Here is a 22,255-nt window from a genome sequence, read left to right as displayed (position 1 = left end):
GCTGACCTTTGGTCTAAGTCAGTCTGCGCTGACCACATTAGCCATTTTTCATTCTTTAGGTAGAGAAAGATCTCAATTTCTATGCTGTTCTACCGCGTAAAGTACTCTTTTCCTTTATTTTCTACTTTATTGATTTATATTCCTTTTTTTTTTTTTTTTAATGTCAGCTAAACTGAAACTACGTTCAAATACAGAGTAACCATACATCCTGGTTATGTTCTGGTTAGCTTGAATTTACAACTGTTGTCCCTGTGTAATTGCTGATGTGTCTCCTGTCACTTTCAAATGTGACACAGTGGAGATGAGAAGTTACTGGCGACTTTAATCGAAGAGAAATTCTCTGAATATTCTGTGTAATTAGGACACTATCAGATAATCTACTCTTCATATGAGAAACACTAGAATTTGCTTTTGTACATTTATTATTTACTGTATCCCTCTCCCTAGTGGAATGTGAACTGCATGGGGATGGGGTCAAGTCTGTCCTGTTTATGTTACATTTCCACTCTAAGTATACTATATGCCAGATACACAGTATACTCAAAAAGTTAAATGAGTTAATACATTAAATATTTCTTAATTTCTTATCTGGGCAGGTATTTTATATACATATATATGTATATATATGTATATATGTATATAAAATCTCCAATGAGGAAACACTGTTTCCTTACATTGATTGTTGATTGTTACAGGTTTTCCTTCATCTTCAGCAGAGAGATGGCATGCAGGCTCCTGAACTGATCAGTGTGAAAAAGAGTAAGGCCTGGATTTTTGCTTAATGGCTCCTCCTACACCTCCCACTAGGGATTTCTGGATGAAGGTGATATGAGTAGCATTGTACTAAGACTTCCTTGGATAGTCAGACAATGGCAGTGTTCTTTAAATGAACCTAGTTTAATCTCAGCCATCCTCCTTTTCTCTAAGAAAATAGGACCTATTGTTCATCTGAGAATCTCTTAAAATCCCTGACATATGTACCTTTTCCCCTGATGCTTAATATTTCTGCAATGATAATTTTTTCTTAATATAAACAAAAATAATTTTTCATCATTTCCAGAATGCTTGATAAATATCTCATCTGTTCAATCTTATTAAAGGAATGTGGTGATGTTCACTGTAAATAAAGGAGTTTGTATAGGTATGTAAATTCTAAATAAGAATATAAAGTTTATATACAGCTTGAAATTATGGGAATGCATTTATGTCTGTAGGTGAAAATACTGTAATGTATTGTTTCTAATTAAAATGAATTTTTATTAGTCCTTGCTGCTTTGAAAAGCTGCAAAAAGAAATAAAAGTTTCTACATACTTCGGTGGGGACTTAAGCAACAGAAAACAAAATTTAGTAGCAATCAAAGCTTTTATTTACTCCTAAATATATGAACATATTAATGTTTTATCTCAGCATCCTCATCTTACTTTTTGAATATGTTAATTTCTGCTTAAAAATATCTGTCTCCAAAGAAACAAATACTACCTCCATATTCAAGGTGGAAAATAATCAAGTTGCTATGCTCTTTTTTTTTTTTCTTTTAGCACATCTTCTTTTCTGTGAAAAGGAAGAAGCAAAGAGTGATTTTTGTTAAATAATTATTGATCTTATTTAATATTAATGTAATTTGGTAAATTATCAATAAGAGATGGCCATTTTGATAATACAGAAATAATTCAATGTTGAATCACTGAAAAAAATCAATGGCTTAATATTGGTTATACACAAAACTGCAAAAATAAAGGACATGTTTTCCATATTATTGAGTAATGGAGTATAACTAACAATTAAAAACAAATTAGATGATGTCTTAGTGCATTTTCTGCTGCTATAACCGAATACCACAAACTGCATAATTTATAAAGACCAGAAGTTTATTTGACTCACAATTATGGAAGCTGAGAATTTTAAGAACATGACACTCGCATCTGGCAAGGGTCATAATGTGATGGAAAGGGAAGTATGACAGAGAAAATGGGGGTCAAACTTATCCTTTTATCAGGAGCCCAGTCTTGAGATAAGGACATTAATCAGTTCAAGAGAGTGAAGCCCTCATGATCAAATCACCTCTTAAAGGCCCCACCTCTTAATACCATCGCAGTGGCAATTAAGTTTCTAACACATGAACTTTTGGTAACATATTAAAACCATGGCATATGGTGTTATGAGCTGAATGTTATCGTATAATTACATATGTTGGAAATCATAAGCCCCCAACATCTCAGAATGCGACCATATTTGGAGATAGGGTCTTTAGGAGTAATCATGTTAAAATGAAGTTATCAGGATGGAGCTAATCCAATATAACTAGTGTCCTTATAAGAAGAAGAAGTGGTACACAGACATGTAGACAGCAAATACAAGGTGAAAACCTAGGGAGAAGATGATGGTCTACAAGCCAAGGAGAGAGGCTTCAGGGAAACTAACTCTGCTGATGCCTTGATCTGGGACTTCTAGCCTCCAGGACTGTGAGAAAATAAATTTTTGTTATTTAAGCCACCCAATTTGTGGTACTTTGCTATGGCAGCAGCCCTAGAAGATTAATACAGATGGCAAAAAAGTGTGCTGCACCTCTTGAGAATAGTGTGATCTCTGGCTCCTGCATTACATTTCTGCATGCATTCACTTAAAGAAGCCCCCTATTACTGGGCTTTTCCCCCCACAGTCCAATTGCTGCAAAATATCTTCTTTACTATGGAGATAAAATTAAAAAAAGAAAATTTCTGTAAAAATACCCATAAGTCTTTTAAAACTTAGCATAACAGTCTAGTCTATCCAGCTATTTAATCATTCAAATAAGCAGTAATTTTTGTTACATTACAATATTAAAATACCTCCACATCCATTATCACTATTTTTCACAAATGCCATATGTGAAAGGACAGGCAAATTTTATTTTCTGTTTGTATAGGTGAGAAACTAAGACTCCACTGGTGTTATAAATGAGAAAATATTGCTCTTAAGTTGATTGACTTACGTAGCCCACAAAGCCAGTTTACAGAACGGTACTTAATCAAGGTCTTTTGATTTCAAATTCAGCTGATTTTCTTTTCTCCTCCATCACCCAATCCTTTATCTTAAAATCTTTCGGTCTTTAATAATATCTCTTAGTGCGGTATTCTTGCAATATTCATTAGTCTCTCATGGTATTGATTTAATGTTTTGATAATACCACATAAAATGACATAAAATGGAACAGAATAGATCAAAGTATTCTATAAGAGTTAAGGGTAAATATTCCATCTTGACATTTTGTTTCTGTTTTATTTGTGTGATTTTTGCATCTATGTAAATACTTGGTTATAAAATAAAACCTAAATTTCTTACTGTAGGTTATAGGAAGAAAATATCTTAAAACCATTCCCATGGTATGTTTTCCTAAAAAGTGATTTTTAAAAGTACTTTCTAATGTTTTGGGTTTTTGCATATGCTTTTTAAGCTTTATTGGCTTAATTAGAAGGTAAAGCTCTTGAGAAGAAGACTGCTGCTTATTACTCCTCCCTCATAGAGTGTTGAACTTAAAGGAGTTCAGGGTACACCGCCCCAAAATATGCCACTCAGAACATATATGCCACTGGCACATGAATCATTTTGAGCTAAAAGCACTTAAAAAACAGCAGGTGTAAGATCACTCTGACCTTCCTTCTGTTTCTTAAAAGTTGGAGATAAAATTCTCATGTGAAAAATGCCCTCCCTCTACTAGAAGGAAAGCAACATTCTTATTATTAAAAACTCAAAGTTAAAACTGAGAGAATTCTGCTCAGATCTTGTTAAAATAACTTATCTTCTAATTTCCCCACATAATTGCTTCTTCACAATATATTATTTTTTCTTCAATTCAGTAAGTATTCAACCCTGAGTCTTTGGGTCAGCGTTTCCTTAATGGAGGAAAGAAGTCCTCTCTTAGGGAGAGAAGTCTCCTATGCCATGTCAAACTTGTATTAAATAAATTTGTATGCTTTTTTTCTGTTGATCTATCTTATGGAAATCTATTTATCAGGCCCAGCCAAAAAAATCCCTAAGAGGGTCAAGGTAAAGTCTTGCCTGGCCTACACAGCGGTGTTAGACACATGAGTAATGGTGACTGAATGACTTGAGTATGAGACAGTTGGCTGTGAAATTTATTAAAACTATTCTGATGTATTACTAATTTTGTTTCATGTATTTCCATACTGAAGGGTAGCTGAACTCTACAGTGACGGTGTCCAGGTAGTAGTTTGTTATTTTGAATAATAAGCCCTTTTTCCTTTGGCCATGTTCCCCTATTTTTATATTTATCTAAAAATTTTATAAAATGTTCAAAGGAAAGAGTCTAAATATTTCTTCTGGTTATATAATAATAACCACATTTTCATAAATTGGTATGGGCTTTGCTTTTTATTCTCTTGCTTTCCATAGATTTGCAAGAAAATTTTAATATAATACGGTATTAGTTTGCTAGTGTTGTCATAACAAAGGACCACAGACAGGGTAGCTTAAGTAACAAAAATTTACTTTCTCACAGTTCTGAAGGCTTGAAGTATGAAATTAAGGAGGTGTCAGCAGAGTTGGTATCTTCTGAGGCCTCTCCCCTTGGCTTGGAGATTATTTTCTTCTCTCTGTTTTCACATGGTCTTTTCTTTGTACACAACTGTATACAAATTTCCTCCTCTTATAAAGACACCAGTTATATTGTATTAGGGGTCACACTAATCAATTCATTTTAACTTAATTAAAGACTCCATAAAGATTATTCCAAATACTGTCACATTCTGAAGCAGGATAGAATTAGAGCTTCAGCATATAACAGATACTGATAGCCTAAAATGTTAAGCTCTCATAAAGACAGAACTTTTAAAAAAATTATTCTAATTTATAAATCACATTGAAAAATTTATATATTGATATAAATTAGTACTATTATCTATTTCATATATATTTACATGTGTACATTTTAAAATAATCCTCTTATACTGTGATGATTAATTTTGCGTCAACTTTGCTAAGTTACAGTACCCAGATACTTGGTCAAACACTATTCTAGATGTTTCTGTGAAGGCATATTTTTAGATGGGATTAACATTCAAATCAGTAGACTTAAGCAAAGTCAATTGCTCTTCATAATGTAGGTGGGCCTCATCTAATCAGTTGAAGACCTTAATAGGAAAATACTTATCTCTCTCAGAGAAGAGGGAGTTCTGCCAGCCGACTGCCTTTGGGCTAGAACTACAACTCCTCCTTGGGTGTTCAGCCTGCCAGCCTACCCTGCAGATTTTGTGTTTTTACACCCATAATCATGAGAGCCAATTCTTTGAAGTTATTCTCTCTCTTTCTCTCTCTCTCTCACATACACACGCACATCTCCTGTTGGTCTGTTTCTGTAGAGGACCCATACAATACACACACACACACACACACACACACACACACACACACACAGTCCATTTATAACTTAAAATTAATCCTGAAGGCAAAAACTTCTACAGAGACAAATTGAGAAAACTTACCATTAGAGAAATGCCAGACTAGAATGATTGGCTTTAGATTATGATCCAAATATCAATAAGGCACAGTTGTGTTACAGGAGAGGGAAAGAGGTTTGCCAGTCAATACCTGCCATTGGAAAAAGCTAGTTCAGGTATTTGATGATTCAATTATTAAATAAGTTAACTGGCTTTTCAATTAATATAAAAAGCATATTGCAAAGAGACAGGGGTGAAAAAATATATATGCATACTTATACATACATACCCGGGATGTAAATACTATTATTAGTAGAAGCAATTTTTAAATTTATTTTAAAATATTAGAAAACTAGGGGAAACTTCAGAATTTCAACCAAAGAATTCCAATGTTGTTAAAAAAAATTGTCCCATCAGAGAAAGATGGCAGAATAGAAGTCTACACCGTTTGTTCCCACTGCTGGGACACCAAATTTTAACAATTGTCTGCACACAGAAAAGCACCATCACAAGAACAAAAAATCAGGTGAGGGGGAACAATAACAGCATCTGTTTTTAACTTCATATGATGGAAACAGGCATTGAGGAGGTCAGGAGAGACAGTCTTGAATCACTGACGCCACTCCTTTCCTGTCCTCCCCGGTGGTCATGCAGCACAGAGAGATAATTTGTACATTCTAGGGAGAGAGAGCACAGCAACTGAAGGACTTTACATTGAGCACAGCACTATCCTGTCACAGCAGAGAATAAAGCTGTGTTGGGCTCAGCCAGTGCCCTTGCAAAGCGAGCATTTGGACCAGGTCTAGCCAGAAGAAAATTGCCCAACCCAGGAGTCAGCAATTGAGTTTCTTGGCAAGCTTCGCCACTGTGGACCAAAGTGCTCTTGGGTCATAGGTAAACTTGAATCCTACCCCTAGTCCTTGTCTAAAACACAAGGACTTCAATTCCTAGACAATACCTCATGCTAGGCTGGGCTTAGAGCCAGTGAGCTTGTCTGGCTAGGTTAAGGGAGGGCTCGCATCATTCCTTCCCTAACCCCAAGCAGTGCAGCTCAGAGCAACAAAAGTAACTCCTTCCTTCTTCTTAAAGAGAGGAGAGTGTAGATTATAGAATACTCTGTCTCGCTTCTTGGATACCAGCTCAGCCATGGTAGAATAGTGCATAGGGCAGAGTCATGATGCCCCCATTCCAGGCATTAACTCCCAGATGACATTTCTAGACACAACCTGGGCCAAAAGGAAACCTACTGCCTCGAGGGGAAGAACCCAGTTCTGGCAGCTTTTATCACCTGCTGACTAAAGAGCTCTTGGACCCTGAATAGACATCAGTGATACCTAGGGAGTACACCCTGGGCCTTGTGCTCTGAGATATTCTGGAGACCTAGCACATTCCCAGCTATGATGGCTACAGTGAAAGACCCCTTCTGTTTGAGAAAAGTCAGGGGAAAGGTGGAACTTTTCTTGCATCCTAGGTACCAGCTTGGCCACAGTGGATTAGAGCAACAAGCAGGCTCATGGGTTTTTTGACTCCAGGCCTAGGCTCTTGGTCAGCATTTCTGACCTACCTTGGGCCAGAAGGGAGCCCATTGTCCTAAAGGGTGAGTCCCAGGCCTGGCAGCATTCATCACAAGCTGCCAGAGGAGCCCCTGAGCTCTAAGCAAACATTAGGGGTGGCCTGATAGAACCGCCTGTGGATTGTTGGTGATGATGGTCACAGAAAAAGGCTCCTTTGCCTATGGAAAGGGGAGGAAAGAGTGGGAGGGCCTTTGTATTGTGATTTGAGTGCCAGCTTAGCTGCAGTAGCATAAAACATCAGGTAAACTGCAATTTTTTGATCCAATTCCTGACTCCCAGATAGAAAATCTGGACATGCTTGAGGCCTGGGAGAATTTGCCACCATGATAGGAAGGACCTTGGGCAAAATCCAGCCCAGTGCTGTGTATGCCTTAGGTCTGATCCAGCACAGTCTCACTGGTGGTGGCCACAGGGGTGATTGCATGCATACCCAAAGTTCCAGGTGGCTCAGCCCAGAGAGGAAGAGGCTCTAAATGTTTGTGAGAAAGTACAGTAAAAGAACAAGAGTCTCTGCTTGATAATCCAGAGAATTGTTCCAGATTTTGTGCAGTACCTCTATGAATCTGCAAAAAACCAGAGTGTTATTGGTCTTAGAGTCCAAGTCCCTATGAGTACCTAGATAGCCTTCCAAAGAAGGACTGGAAAAACAAGCCCAGACTGTGAAGACTACAATAAATACCTAATTCTTCAATGCTCAGATGCTGAAGAACATATGCAAACATTAACACCATCCAGAGAAACATGATCTCACCAAATGAACTAAATACAGCATGAGGGACAAATTCTAGAGAAACAGAGATATATAACCTTTGTGACAGAGAATTAAAAATAGCTGATTTGAGAAAACTCAAAGTAACTCAAGATAACACAGAGAAGGAATTCAGAGTCCTATCTGATAAATTTAATAAAGAGATTAAAATAATTGAAAAGAATCAAGAAGAAATTATGGAGATGAAAAATGCAACTGACATAACTGAAATACTGAAGAATGCATCAGTCTCTTAATAATGGAATTGATCAAGAAGAAGAAAGGATTCGTGAGCTTGAAGGCAGACTACTTGAAAATGCACAGCCAGAAGAGACAAAAGAAACAAAAACAATAAAGCATGCCTACAAGATTTAGAAAATAGCCTCAAAAGGGCACATCTAAGAGTTATTGGCCTTCAAGAGGAGGTAGAGAAAGGGATAGGGGTGGAAAGTTTATTCAAAGGGATTTCGGAGAAATTCTCAAATCTAGATAAAATATCAATATTCAAGTACAAGAAGGTTATAGAACACTGAGTAGATTTAAGCCAAAGAAGAATACCTCAAGGCATTTAGTAATCAAACTACCAAAGGTCAAGGATAAAGAAAGGATCCTAAAAGCAGCAAAGAAACAAATAACATACAGTGGAGCACCAATACTCCATTATTGCTGAAAAGTCTGATGGCAGACTTTTCAATAAAACCTTACAAGCCAGGACAAAGTAGCATGATGTATTTAAAGTGCTGAAAGAAAAAGAAAAATGTACCCTAGAATTGTGTACATTTAAGAATGAAGGAGAAATAAAGACCTTCTCAAACAAACAAAAACTATGGGATTTCATCAACACCAGACATGTCATGCAAAGAAATGCTAAAGAGAGTTCTTTAATCTGAAAGAAAAGGAAGTTAAAGAATAAGAAACAATGATCTGAAGATACAAAACTCACTGGTAATGGTAAGGTCACAGAAAAACACAGAATAATATACTACTAATTGTGGTGTATAAAATTCTTTTGACTCGAGTAGAAAGACTAAATGGTGAACCAATCAAAAGTAATAATTGTAACAACTTTTCAAGACATAGACAGTATGAGACATAAATAGAAACAACAAAAGGTTAAAAAGCAGTGGGATGTAGTTAAAGTGTAGAGTTTTTATTAGTTTTCTTTTTGTGTGCTTGCTTGCTTATTTACTCAATCAGTGTTAAATTGTCATCAGTTTAAAATAATGAGATATTAGATAGTTTTGCAAACTTCCTGGTAATCTCAAATAAAAAAAATACAATGGATACACACACACAAAGAAGGAAATTAAAGCATACCACCAGAGAAAATCACCTTCACTAATAGAAACACAGGAATGAAGGAAAGAGGGAAGAGGAAACCACAAAACAATCAGAAAACAAATAACAAAATGGCAAGATTAAGTCCCTACTTCTCAATAATAACATTGAATGTGAATGAAATAAACTCTCCAGCAAAATACATGGAGTGGCTGAAGGGATGAAAAAGCAAAACCTAATGATATGTTGCCTACAAGGAACACACATCACTTATAAAGATACACATAGACTGGAAATAAAGGCATAGAAAAATATTCATTTCCAATGGAAACTAAAAAAGAGCAGGACTAGCTATATTTATATCTGTCAAAATAGATTTCAAGACAAAAATTGTAGGAAGAGACAAACAAGGTCATTATATGATAATAAAGGGGTCAATTCAGCAACAGAATATAATGAATGTAAATATATATGCACTCAATACTGTATCCCCCAGACATATAAAGCAAATAGTATTAGAGCTAAAAAGGGAGATAGACCTAATACAATAATAGCTGGAGACTTCGACATCCCACTTTCAGCATTTGACATATTTTCTAGACAGAAAATTAACAAAGAAACATTGAACTTAATCTTAACCATAATAAAATGTCTGCCAGCAAAGAAAAAGCCTAGGAACTGATGGCTTCATAGCTGAATTTTTATGAACATTTATAAAACAATTAATATCAATCCCACTCTGACTATTCCAAAAAATAGAGGAGGAGGGAAACTCATTCAATGAGGTCAGTATTACCCTTATACTGAAGTCAAAGACACATCAAAAAAAGAAAAGACCGATATCTATAGGCGAATATCCTGATGAATGTTGATGCAAAAATCCTCAACAAAATACTAGCAGAGTAAATTCAACAATACATGAAAAAGATCATTCATCATGACCAAGTGGGATTTATCTCAGGGATGTAAGGATGGCTCAACAAATGCAAATCAATCAATGTGATACATTGTATCAAAAGAATGAAAGATACAAACCATATGATCATTTCAGTTGATGCTGAAAAAGCATTTGATAAAATTTTACATCCCTTTGTGATAAAAACCATCAGAACATTGTGTATAGAAAAAACATACCTCTACATAATAAAAGTCACATATGACAGACCCATAGTATCATGCTGAATGGGGAAACACTAAAAGCCTTTTCTCTAAGATCTGGAAAAAGACAAGGATGCCCCCTTTCACCACTGTTGTTCAACATAGTACTGGTAGTCTTAGCTGGAGCAATCAGACAAGAGAAAGAAATAAAGGGAATCCAAATTGGAAAGGAAGAATTCAGATTCTCCTTGTTCACAGATGATATAATCTTATATTTGAAAAAACCTAAAGACTCCGCATGAAAACCATTAGAACTGATAAACAAATTTAACAAAGTTGCAACATACAACATCAACCTACAAAAACCAATAGCATTTCTTTATTTCAACAGTGAACAGTCTGAAAAAAGAAATCAAGAAAGTAATCCTGCTTATAATAACTGCAAATAAAATTAAATAACTGGGAGCTAACTCAACCAAAGAAATGAAAGATCTCTATAGTAAAAACTATAAAATGCTGATGATAGAGATTGAAGACACAAAAAAATGGAAATATATTCCATGTTCATAGATTGGAAGAATCAATATTGTTAAAATGTCGATACTACCAAAAGCAGTATATAGATTCAATGCAATCCCTATCAAAATACCAAAGACATTCTTCACAGAAAAGGAAAAAAAAAAATCATAGAGTTTATATGGAATTACAAACGACCCAGAATAGCCAAAGCTACCCTGAGCAAGAAGAACAAAACTGGATGAATCACATTACCTGACTTCAGATTATACCACTGAGCTATAGTAGCCCAAACTGCATGGCACTGGCATAAAAACAGACACATAGGCCAATGGAACAGAATAGAGAACCCAGAAGCACATCCACACACCTACAGTAAACTCATTTTCAACAAAGATGCCAAGAACATACATTGGGGAAAACGCAGTCTCTTCTATAAATGGTGCTGGGAAAACTGGATATCCATATGCAGAAGAATTAAACTTCATCCCTATCTCTCACCTTATACAAAAATCAAATTAAAATTCATAAAAGACTTACATCTCAGACCTCAGACTATGAAACTACTACAATAAAACACTGGAGAGGACCTACAGACCCTCTGAAGGGAGTGGACTGCTCCTGCAGGACCCAGGAGACACCCCAAATACTGTGAGTGCCCCAACAACAGAAGTGGGAAAGGGAGACCCTCCTCTCCCAAGCACACACCCCTACTAGAGAAGCTGAAGGTCTGTTTGCCAGAGAAGCTCCCAATTTTACCTGGAGCCGAGTCAAGTTAGAGAGCTGAGCCAAGTGAAATACAGGAGGCAGCAGGGAGGTCCTGGGAGCTCGCTGAATCCCTAGGCAGTCCATTCCTGCCTGGCACCAACAGGGATCCATCAGGAGAGAGGCCAGAGGGGCAGAGGGCAAAAATCCTGGGTTTAGATACTGATGGGACATAACACTGAATAACTTTCATGCTAAGGCATAATCCTTGTTACACATTAAGAAATACACATGTATGTGTGTGTTTTTATTTATTCAAGTCATAACTACCACTTGTTGAATGTTTTTCATTGCCCTAGTCAATATGAACAACGTTAAGACATGCCTACCACACAGTATGTTTGAAGTGGACAGACTTTAAAGTCACCTTCATTATCTCTATCTCCTTATTTAATCTCCTCCCCTTGCGTGTGGAGAGGAGCTGTGACTTGCTTTTAACCACCAGATTATGGCAATAGTGATGGGATGTCACTCCCTTCACATTACAATATGAAGGTCTCCATATTGCTGGTAGACTTCACTTGCTTTGAAGACTTTTTCCTTTTTTGGCTTTGAGGAAGTGAACTGCAATGTTAGTAGGCTTATATGGCAATAAGCTGTGGAAAAGTTGCTGAGAGCAGTCTCTAGCCAACAACCAGCAAGAAACTGTGGTCCTCAGTTTTATGGCCACAAGGAAATAAATTCTGGCAATGGCATGAGTGAGCTGGAAGTGGGGATTTTCTTCAGTTTGGCCTCCAGATGAGAACCTGGCCTGGCAGAGAACCTAACGAATTTGTGTACAGACTCCTGATTAGAGAAACTGTGAGATCATAAATATGTGTTGTTATAAGCCACTAAACTTGTGGTAATTTTATGTTGAATAGAAAACTAAAATAATGTATTAGGTGATTTTCAGGTTTTGTTTGTTTTGATTTTTTTTTTTTTCCCCTCCACCAAGTTAGTTACCAGGGTCCTGGTCAAACCTCCGCTTTAGAGACCTAGGATAAGTCAATTACAGTGTTGAAACAGAAATCATAAAAAATGCTTAGAGGAAATATTTTCTTTAATCTCTTAAAAGGGTGTGGAACTTACATCCAGACTGTATCTTCTTCCTGAAGACCTTGTTTGTCCTCATTCTCCTTTGCTAGAGAATAAAGACTTTCAAATGGGAAGGAGTGAACAAAATTTTCTACAGAAGCATTTAGCCCCAGGTCTCCTTTGACTTTTTCATGCCTTTGAGAATGATCTTGACTTGACCTTTGACTCTATGTTACTACTTCACTGACTTTCTGGAAGATCCCAAGGACAGGCACAACTGAAAAAATGCCCATGTAAGAAAGTATAAGAATATACACCTCTTATTTCCCTCAGATTTCTCATAAATTTTTAAAATCTCAGTATCATCTCAGATAACTGACCACAACCAACAAAAATATTTACTTTGGTCAAGAAAGATAGAAGATTTCAGCAACTTTTCTAAATTATACATGGAAAACAAGAAGAAATAATTCTAGCCTATAAAACTAGGCTGAACTATTGGCATTCCTATGGATCTGTGGTAGAATATGCCAAACAATTTTGGGAAAAATGTTAGTGTTTCATTTTTTGACCAGCATAGTTTCTTCTATAATTTTATACTATATTATTGAATTTGTTTTGCTATTTGTTTTTTAAATAATCTTTATCAAAAGATGAGTTATATATAATAAAAGGTCCTCACATTAAAAGTACAGTTCTTGTATTATTTTAGCAAATGTATACAGTTGTATATCCATCACAATAATCAAGATATGAAATATTTCATCACCTCCTAAAGTTCCCTCATAGTTCTTTTAGTAAGTCCTCCCTATCAGTCAAATACCAGTCTGTCTGCTGTCTGTAACTACAGATTAACTTTGCCTGTTCTCATATGTTATATAAATAAAATTGTACAGTATATCATTTTTTCAGAAAAATGTTTTCAAAATTTATCTGTTATTACACTGCACTTTTATTGCTGATTAGTATTCTTTTGTTTTGTTATGTCACACTATTTATTTGTTTTGTTATATCACACTGTTCAGGTGTATTACTGGCTCCAGCTATGGTAATAAACTTGCTGTGAGCATTTACATAAAAGTCTTTATTTAGATACATGTTTTTACTTCTATTTGGTACATACCTAGGAGTGGAACTGCAAGGTCAAAGCTAAGACGATGGTTAATTTTATTAAAAACTACCAAACTATTTTGTAAAATGGTTGCATCATACATACAAGTCTTTGTCTAGATATATGTTTTATTTCTATTTGGTACATACCTAGGAGTGGAACTGCAAGGTCAAAGCTAAAAATGTGGTTACTTTTATAAGAAACTGTCAAATTATTTTGTAAAATGGTTGTGTCATTCTATATTCTCACTAGCAATGTATGACAATTACACTTCTTATTTGTCAACACTTGGTAGTAGTCAGTCTTTAATTTTAGCCATGCTTGTGGCTATGTAGTGGCATCTTATTATAGTTTTAATTTGCATTTCATTGACAATTAATGATGCTGAGAATCTTTCTATGTGCTTATTGACCACACATGTATTTCTTTTCCTTTCTTTTCTTTTCTTTTCCTTTTGTTTTCTTTCCTTTCCTTTCCTTTTCTTCTCTTCTCTTTTCTTTTTTTCTTTTCTTTTTCTTTCTTTCTTTTCTTTTCCTTTTCTTTTCTTTTCTTTCTATTTTTGAGACAGAGTCTTACTCTGTCACCCAGGCTGGAGCATAATGGGACAATCTCAGCTCACTGCACCCACCACCCACACCTCACTCAAGCGATCCTCCCACCTCAGTTTCCCTAGTAGGTGAGACTGCAGGTACGTGCCACCAGGCCCAGCTAATTTTGTTTGTTTGTGTTTTTCTTGGTATTTTTTGTAGAGATGGGGTCTCACCATGTTGCCCAGGCTATTCTCAAACTCCTGAGCTCAAATGATCCACCCACCTCGGCCTCTCAAAGTCCCAGGATTACAGGTGTGATCCTGGCCATACATGTATTTTTTTACTGTGAAGCACCCTTTAAAATATTCTGTACATTTTAAATTGTCTTCTAATTATTAAAAAGTTGTGCATTTTGTATACAAGTCGTTTGTCAGATTGTGGTATTAACAGTATTTTCTCCTTGGCTTTTTTTAATGATGTGTTCTAAAGAGCACAAGTTCTTATTTTTAATGAAGTACGATTTATCAAGTTTGTACAGTTAATTTTGTTTCCTAAGATATATTTGCATATTCCAAAATTATTAATATTTCATTATGTTTCCTTCTAGAAATTTTTATTGATCTTTTGTCCTGTATTTCTCATTAGCAATTTTAGTATTCAAAGATCTACAATAAGCATTTACCAAAGATTGTTTATTCATAGTCAAATAATGGTGATTTGACTAGATGATTAACCTATATTTATGAATAAATTCAATCTTTTCCATTCTAATATATAACGGAAAACTACTTTGTGAATTTCTAATAATTATTTTACTTTTAAATGGTGCTTTCTATTGTAATCTATACTCAATCTATACTCAAGTAACTTACATCATCATAAAATTTCTAAGAAAACAGTCCTCAAATAAAGCTGCATTATAACCAGCTTCATTTATTGGTGAATGAAACTAAGCCTAGTGAGTATTCTGTACCTCAATCTAATTTAAAGTTCTAGAAAGCTCTTTTAATGCCATATATGATAAATATGTTGCAAAATCTATTGTACTTAATAGAAAAGAACAAAATTGTAAATTATAATCCAATAATGAGTTATATAATTCTTCAGTAATCAATTATGTTAGTATATTTTTGTTGACAACAACAGCCATCCATATTTTATTTGGCATGAGAAGGGGAGGAGATTAGTTACAAAAGCTTCAAAACATATGTTCATTTCCTACCTATCTGAAAATATAGAAAACATATATTCCTGATGGTTGAGAAGATATGCTGCAATTTTTGCTCAGGCACTTAGCAAAGGTCTTGGATGTCACATTTATTTGACAATTACCATATATAGAATATACATTATTGTTCAATCGTATCTTCATTCATGTTTTCTCATTTTAAAACAATCCTGTGAGATCAGTGCTTACTACATATTTGTTAAGTCAAGTAATTCTAGAGAACAATTTTAATACATTTTGTCAGTAGATAATATTTTGATATTTATGTATAATAACAAAGAGAACACAAAGCAAAAGAAAGGTCTCTATAAAATGGTATTAATCAGGTTGAATAGGCAGCATAATATGTATATCTATTGATATCCATTAAAATTGAATTGATAATTCCACTAGCCCATGGAAGTGAAGTCCTATAATATTCTTAAAAAGTATAATGACTAAATTCATTGCTTTTTATTCATACTTATATTTAATTTTGCTACATGGAAATGACTTTAAATTTGTCATCAAGTTTTCTTTGATATTTATTTCAAATAATTTATAAATATAAATAATAGCAGTTTTCCTCAAAATAACTTTTTATATCACAGATTTTCATTTATTGTTATGTAAAGGCATGGTGTCTTCAACGTTTACATTTGAGAATATAAAATTACAAAATTTAACTACATACAGCCTCGTTGTGAGTAACCCTGGCCCCTGAGTCTCACAATCTCTTCTATTATCATTTCGATTTTATTCCACTGAATCTAAAAACTCTGCATTATGTCTCAAGGTGCTCTTATTAGGAAGGTAAATGTGTAAATATTATTTTTCCCACAATACATATGAAAAAGATGTTCAGCAAAATAAAATGACTTATTCCAAGGCATAGGGTTCAGTCCATATGAGAACTGGTATTTAGTGTTATTTCTGCATTAGCTAACCTATCTCTTCTCTCATTCTCCATGACCAAATAAAACTATCATAATATTAATGACAGATTCCTGATATATATGACAGGTCATATTTCAGCTGAAGCAACCACTTTTAGCTCTTATTTGGTTTTATATTCCAAATTATTCTATTTTCTTTTTCAAGGTTGAATACTAGCCAGAAATTTTATACATTGTCTTTTTCATTTTTGTATCTACTATGCTAAAACAAAATTGAATGAAGAGTAAGTATCCACTAAATATTTGTTGAATAAATGCATTATTTACCAAGTAAAAGGAAACATCGTAATCTTCTCTTCTACTAGTCGTAACACCTCCCTTTTTACCCATCAGGTTGTCCCCAGTCTATTCCTCTAATGATTATGTACTTTCTTCCATACACGTCAGAGCCTTTTTCCCCTCAAGATGTTGAAAGGGAACTGGTGGCATAAATAAATTTTCATGGAAAAAAATTAATCAAATTGAATATAACATTTAAGTTTATTACTAAAATAATTTCACTACATTTATAGGCATGTTTCAATTAAAAGTGAAATATCTTATTAATATAGGAAATTTTAACACAATTCCTGGCTAAGTAGGCACTTAATACATTTTATTCACTTCTTATTCTTCTTGTCTTCCATTTAGAATAATTCTGTTATATAATCCATAGTATCCATTTATAACCTTTATTTCTATTATTATAATTTTTACAATTGTTCTCATATGGTTCAATATTCAAAGTGTGGCATCCCTGAAAAAGTTAAATTTTCTTTAAAATTCTGTGCATTGAATGTCAATTTTCCCCCAGTATTTATTATATACACCATACCATTATTCATTCAATTTCAAAATAATTTTCATTCTTTAAGTTAAATAGCAAACAAATAATAAACTGCGAAACCAAAGTCAACTTGAATGTTATGCTTAGGGCCATTTCTTTCTGTATTTTTTTTTCTTTTAATCTATAGTGGGCAGTTCAAAGGCTAATAGTATATTGGAAAAATTCTGAATTTGAAGGACATGTCAACATTAATATATATGTGAAGTAGTAAATAGATTTCCAGTCATCAGGATAATGAATGAACACACACACACACACACACACACACACACACTCTCACTCACTCACTCACTATCTTTCTCTCTCTCTCTCTAGCCAGCCTTAGGAGGACTGACATCATGAAACGATTTATAATTTTTCTGTAGCCTTTGGCTACCTTTCCCATTGGCCTTTCCTTGTGATGATGTCAATAGTACTTATAGCAGTATCTAAAAAGAGAAGTATGTTTGGTAAGCATCTGTTGATGGTAATGTCATAATGACATAACTATAAGATGTTCAACACCACAGAAACAAAGATTAAACTATATCAGTCCATATTCATTCTTAACGTATTGAATTAATGGGTTCATTATCAAAGGTTAAACGTCTGCCATCAGCAGGCTTAAGAATGATCTATTGTCTGCCCAAACCTTAGAATATAGTTTGCAAAATTCTGGCCTATAAAGTTTCACAAAGTTCTTAAGTTCTGTTCTGGCTTATAGTCCTATCTTGATGCCCCAGAGGCTACAGCATAACCAGAACTCAATCTATTGGTACAAAAACTGGGAGAGGGAAGTAATGATTAGTCTGTATCTTAGTTTGCCCTCTTCAAACTTTCTTTTTACTATCTTATGCACTGTTATTATGCATTTTTTCATGGTCATACCATGCTGAAAATACTTAAATTGAACAAATGAAAACCAACATATAAAGAAACTGGGATAGATACATAGCTTTTTTCAAGAGAGACTGGAAAAACAACCTCTAACAAGATACCACCATTTATTAGTACTCTGAAAATGTAAATAATAGTATTTCAGTTTTCCAAAACTAAATAAATTTTCAGAGATTCTGTACTCCTGAGATTGCCAAAATAAGAATGCTTTATTTCCTAATTTTCCAGAGACCTAATAAGTGCAATGACCCAGTAATATATTTTATCTTTCATTTGTGCCATTAAAATCAAATTGTTTTAAAATATTTTCCAATTATTTGCTATTTATAAAAATAAAAATTCTATATGTATTACATTTGTGTTTTGTGACCTTGCTAAATTACTACTTTCATTAGTTACTTTGTGGATTCCCCCCTCTTTTTTTTAAGATCATGTCATCTAAAACTGGAAATAATTTCTGTCCTTTCCTTCCTTTTCTCCCTTCCCTTCCCTTCCCTTCCCTTCCCTTCCCTTCCCTTCATTCCTCTCTCTGTCTCTCTTTCTTTCTCTCTCTCTTCCTCTTCCTCTATTTTTTGGCTTCATTGTAATAATTAGGAATGGTAGCGTAACATTAATTGAAATGAGAAATACTGTATTTTTTTCCTTATTCCTGATTTTAGGAGATCAAAACTTCGCTGTTAAGTATAATATTAGCTTTAGGGTTTGTGTAGAAACACCTTATCAGATTGAAAACTTCATCAGATTGAATAAATTTCCTTTTATTTCATGATTTACTGAGAAGTTTTAATTGTGAATGAATTTTGAATTAAAATGAAATTCTTGTTTTAATATGTTTTAATGGATGTTGCATTAAAATGCTTTTCTGCATCTACTGAAATAGCTTACTTTATTCTATTAATATGGTGTGTTTAGTAGAATTCTAATGTGGCTCCCATATGCCCTAGCCTCTGGTATATATACGCCTTCTACTAATTATTCAATTAAATACTAATGTTAGGGTTGCTGTAAAGGGATTCTGTAGATGTAATTAAGATACCAAATCAACTGACCTTAAAACAGGGAAATTATCTGGGTAGGCCTGACCAGATCAAGTAAGCCCTTTAAATCTGAGAGAGAAGTCGGAATTATTCAAAGAGTGATTAGGATTTGACAAAAGTTCTCAGTGCTGGTGTGGAAGAGGTGGAGGTCTTGTAATAAGGAACCTGGGCAGTCCCCAGCTACTAAAACCAGTCTATGGCTGCTAGCTAGCAAGGAAAGGGGACCTCAGTCTTAAGACTGTAAGAAATTATATTTTGCTAACAATCTTAGTAAACTTGGAAATTTTTTTTTTTTTTTTTTTTTCTGAATCTCCAGATGAGAACTCAGTCTGGTGAAAGCCTTGATTTTTGACTTTGAAGTCTCTAACAGAAAATCCACATAAGCCATGTCTGGGCTGCCAACATACAGAACTGTGAGCTAATACATGGGTAGTTTTAAGTTAGTAGTTTGTTGTAAACGTTTATGAAGCGATGGAAAATTAGTATATATATACTGAATTACACTGATTGGTTTTCTGACATTGAATCGATTTTTTGTTCCCAGAATAAATCTCTCTCAGTCTTGATTTGTTACCTTTTTTTTTAAAAATATATGTTGTTGGATTAGATCAGCCGTCCCCAACATTTTGGTACCAAGAACTGGTTTCATAGAAGACATTTTTTTTCCATGGCACCGGGCTCGGGAGTTGGAGGTTTTGGGGATGATTGAGGTTAATTACATTTATCATTAGATTCTCATAAGGAGCGCACAACCTAGATCCCTGGCATGCATCATTCACAATAAGGTTCAGGCTCCTATGAGAATCTAATGCCACAGCTGATCTGACAAGAGGCGGGGCTTAGCTTAGCTCCCTCCTGCTCACCTCCTGTTGTGTGGCCTGGTTCCTAGTAGATCAGGGACCAGTACCACTGCGGCCCGGGAGTTGGGGATGCCAAATTAGATTAGCTAGAATTTCTTTCACAATTTTGTGGCAGCACTTACAAGGGATGCTAATTTGCAGTTGTCTTTTCTTCTGATTCTTTTCAGTTTGATCTAAAGGTAATTCTGATCTCATAAAATGAGGTGGGGAGTATTTCCTACTTTTCTGTTTTCTAAAGGAATTTTGCAGGTTTTGCTATTTCTTTGAATGTTGGCAGAGTTCATCAGTGAACATACATGGGCCTAAAATTTTCCTGTGGGAGTGTTTACATGAGAAATTTCGTGTCTTAGTAGAGATAGTGTTATTTGGGTTTTTGTTTCAACTTGAGTCAATTTTAGTAATTATGTTTCAATAATTTTTCCACCTATATTGTCAAATTTCTTTGCATAAAATTGTTCATAATATTATCTTATTATGATTTTAGTATCTCTAGGATTTGATACTGTTGATTCATGCTGTCTGTTAATTTTTATATTGAGTAGTCTTGGGATTAATCAGTTTTGTGTATATTTTAAGGCATTTCCCATCTCCTTTTTCTCTTCTTTACCTCTCTCCTTTTTTAAACCCTTCCTCTCCTCCTTTTACTTTTTATTATTATTATTAGTAGTATTTTTACCTTTGTTACTTTTTTCTACTTTATTGTTAAGCTGGAACCTTTTGTGATTAATATTAATACCTGTAGGCATAATTTTTGTCTTCAAGAACTACTTTAACTTTATTGCAAAATATATCAAATGTATTTTATATTTTAGTTCTAAACATTTATAATTTCCCTTGCAAATCCTTGGTTAACCTATTGATTACTGAGACTATGTTTCTAAATTTTCCAGTATTAAGTTTTATAGGTATCTCATAATTTTTGGTTTTAATTTAGTTCCCTTATAATCCAAATGATTTCAGTCTTTTAAAAATCATTATGACCTGTTTAATGTCCTAATATATTGTCTACCTTGGTGAATGTATCATATACTTATGAAAAAAATGTATTATCTAGTTGGTTATAGTTTTCCACGAATGTAAATGAATCAAAATGATTATGTTGTTTAAGTTATCTGTATCTGTTATAATTTGGTTGTTGTTACACATTGTTTTATCAACTGGTAAGAGGGAGATTTAAAACCTCATATATTCTTCTGGCCAACATGGTGAAACCCCATCTCTACTAAAAAAAAAAAAAAAAAAAAAAAAAAAAAATTAGCCAGGCATGATTAATTAGCCATGACTATAATGCTAGCTACTTGGGAGATGGAGGCAGGGGAATCGCTTGAACCCAGGAAGCGGAGGTTGCAGTGGGCCGAGATTGTGCCACTGCCCTCCAGTCTGGTGACAGAGCGAGACTCCATCAAAAAAAACAAAACAACAACAACAAAAACTCATATATTCTTTTTTTTGTTTTCCAATCAATTGTTCTCAAAAGAAAGAATCTTTCTTTGAGCATACTTAATGTTTAAAATGAAATCTAAACTTTTCTATTATCTTTTTGCATTACATTCACAGTTAATATTTTAACATCAAAGTTAATACTTTACAAATTAAAACAGAGATATGACATACCAACATCTCTGGAATGCAGTAAAAGTAGCATTAAGAGGAAAGTTTGTAAAGCCCTATACACCTACCTCAAAATGTTAGGGAAATCTCAAATTAATGATTTAACATCACAACTAGAGGTACTAGAAAAATAAGAACAAACTCCAAAGCTAGCAGAATAAAAGAAATAAGTAAAATTAGAGCAGAATTGATGAAATTAAGATTCAAAAATTCGTAGAAAGAATTAATAAAACCAGGAGTTGACTCTTTGAAAAAATAAAGAAGATCAAAAGACAGCTAGCTAGATTGACAAAGTAAAAAAGAGAGAAAATCCAAATAAGCACAATCATAAGTTAGAAAGGCAACGTTACAATTAATACCATAGAAAGACAAAAAAAATCTCCAGACTATTATGAACAGTTCTATGCACACCAACTAGAAAATCTAGAAGAAATTGATAAATTCCTGGGGAAAAAAAACACTCTCCCAATATTTAAGAGGAAGAGATTGAATTCCTGAACAGATCAATATCAAGTACTGAAACTGAATCAATAATAAAAAACATACCAACCAAAAAAGACCCAGATTCATATCTGAATTCCATCAGACATACAAAGAAGAGCTGGTACCAATTCTACTGCAACTATTCCAAAAAATCAAGGAGAAAGGACTTTTGTATAACTCATTCTACGAATCCATCATCACCCTGAAACCAAAACCTGGCAAAGATAAAACAAAAAAAGAAAACTGCAAGCCAATACCTCTGATGAACAGAGATATAAAAATCAGCAAAATATAGCAAATCAAATCCAGCAACACATCAAAAAGTT

This window comes from Mandrillus leucophaeus, unplaced genomic scaffold (genome assembly GCF_000951045.1).
Source record: "Mandrillus leucophaeus isolate KB7577 unplaced genomic scaffold, Mleu.le_1.0 Scaffold941, whole genome shotgun sequence".
NCBI classification, from domain to species: domain Eukaryota; kingdom Metazoa; phylum Chordata; class Mammalia; order Primates; family Cercopithecidae; genus Mandrillus; species Mandrillus leucophaeus.
This window is presented reverse-complemented; position numbering follows the sequence as displayed.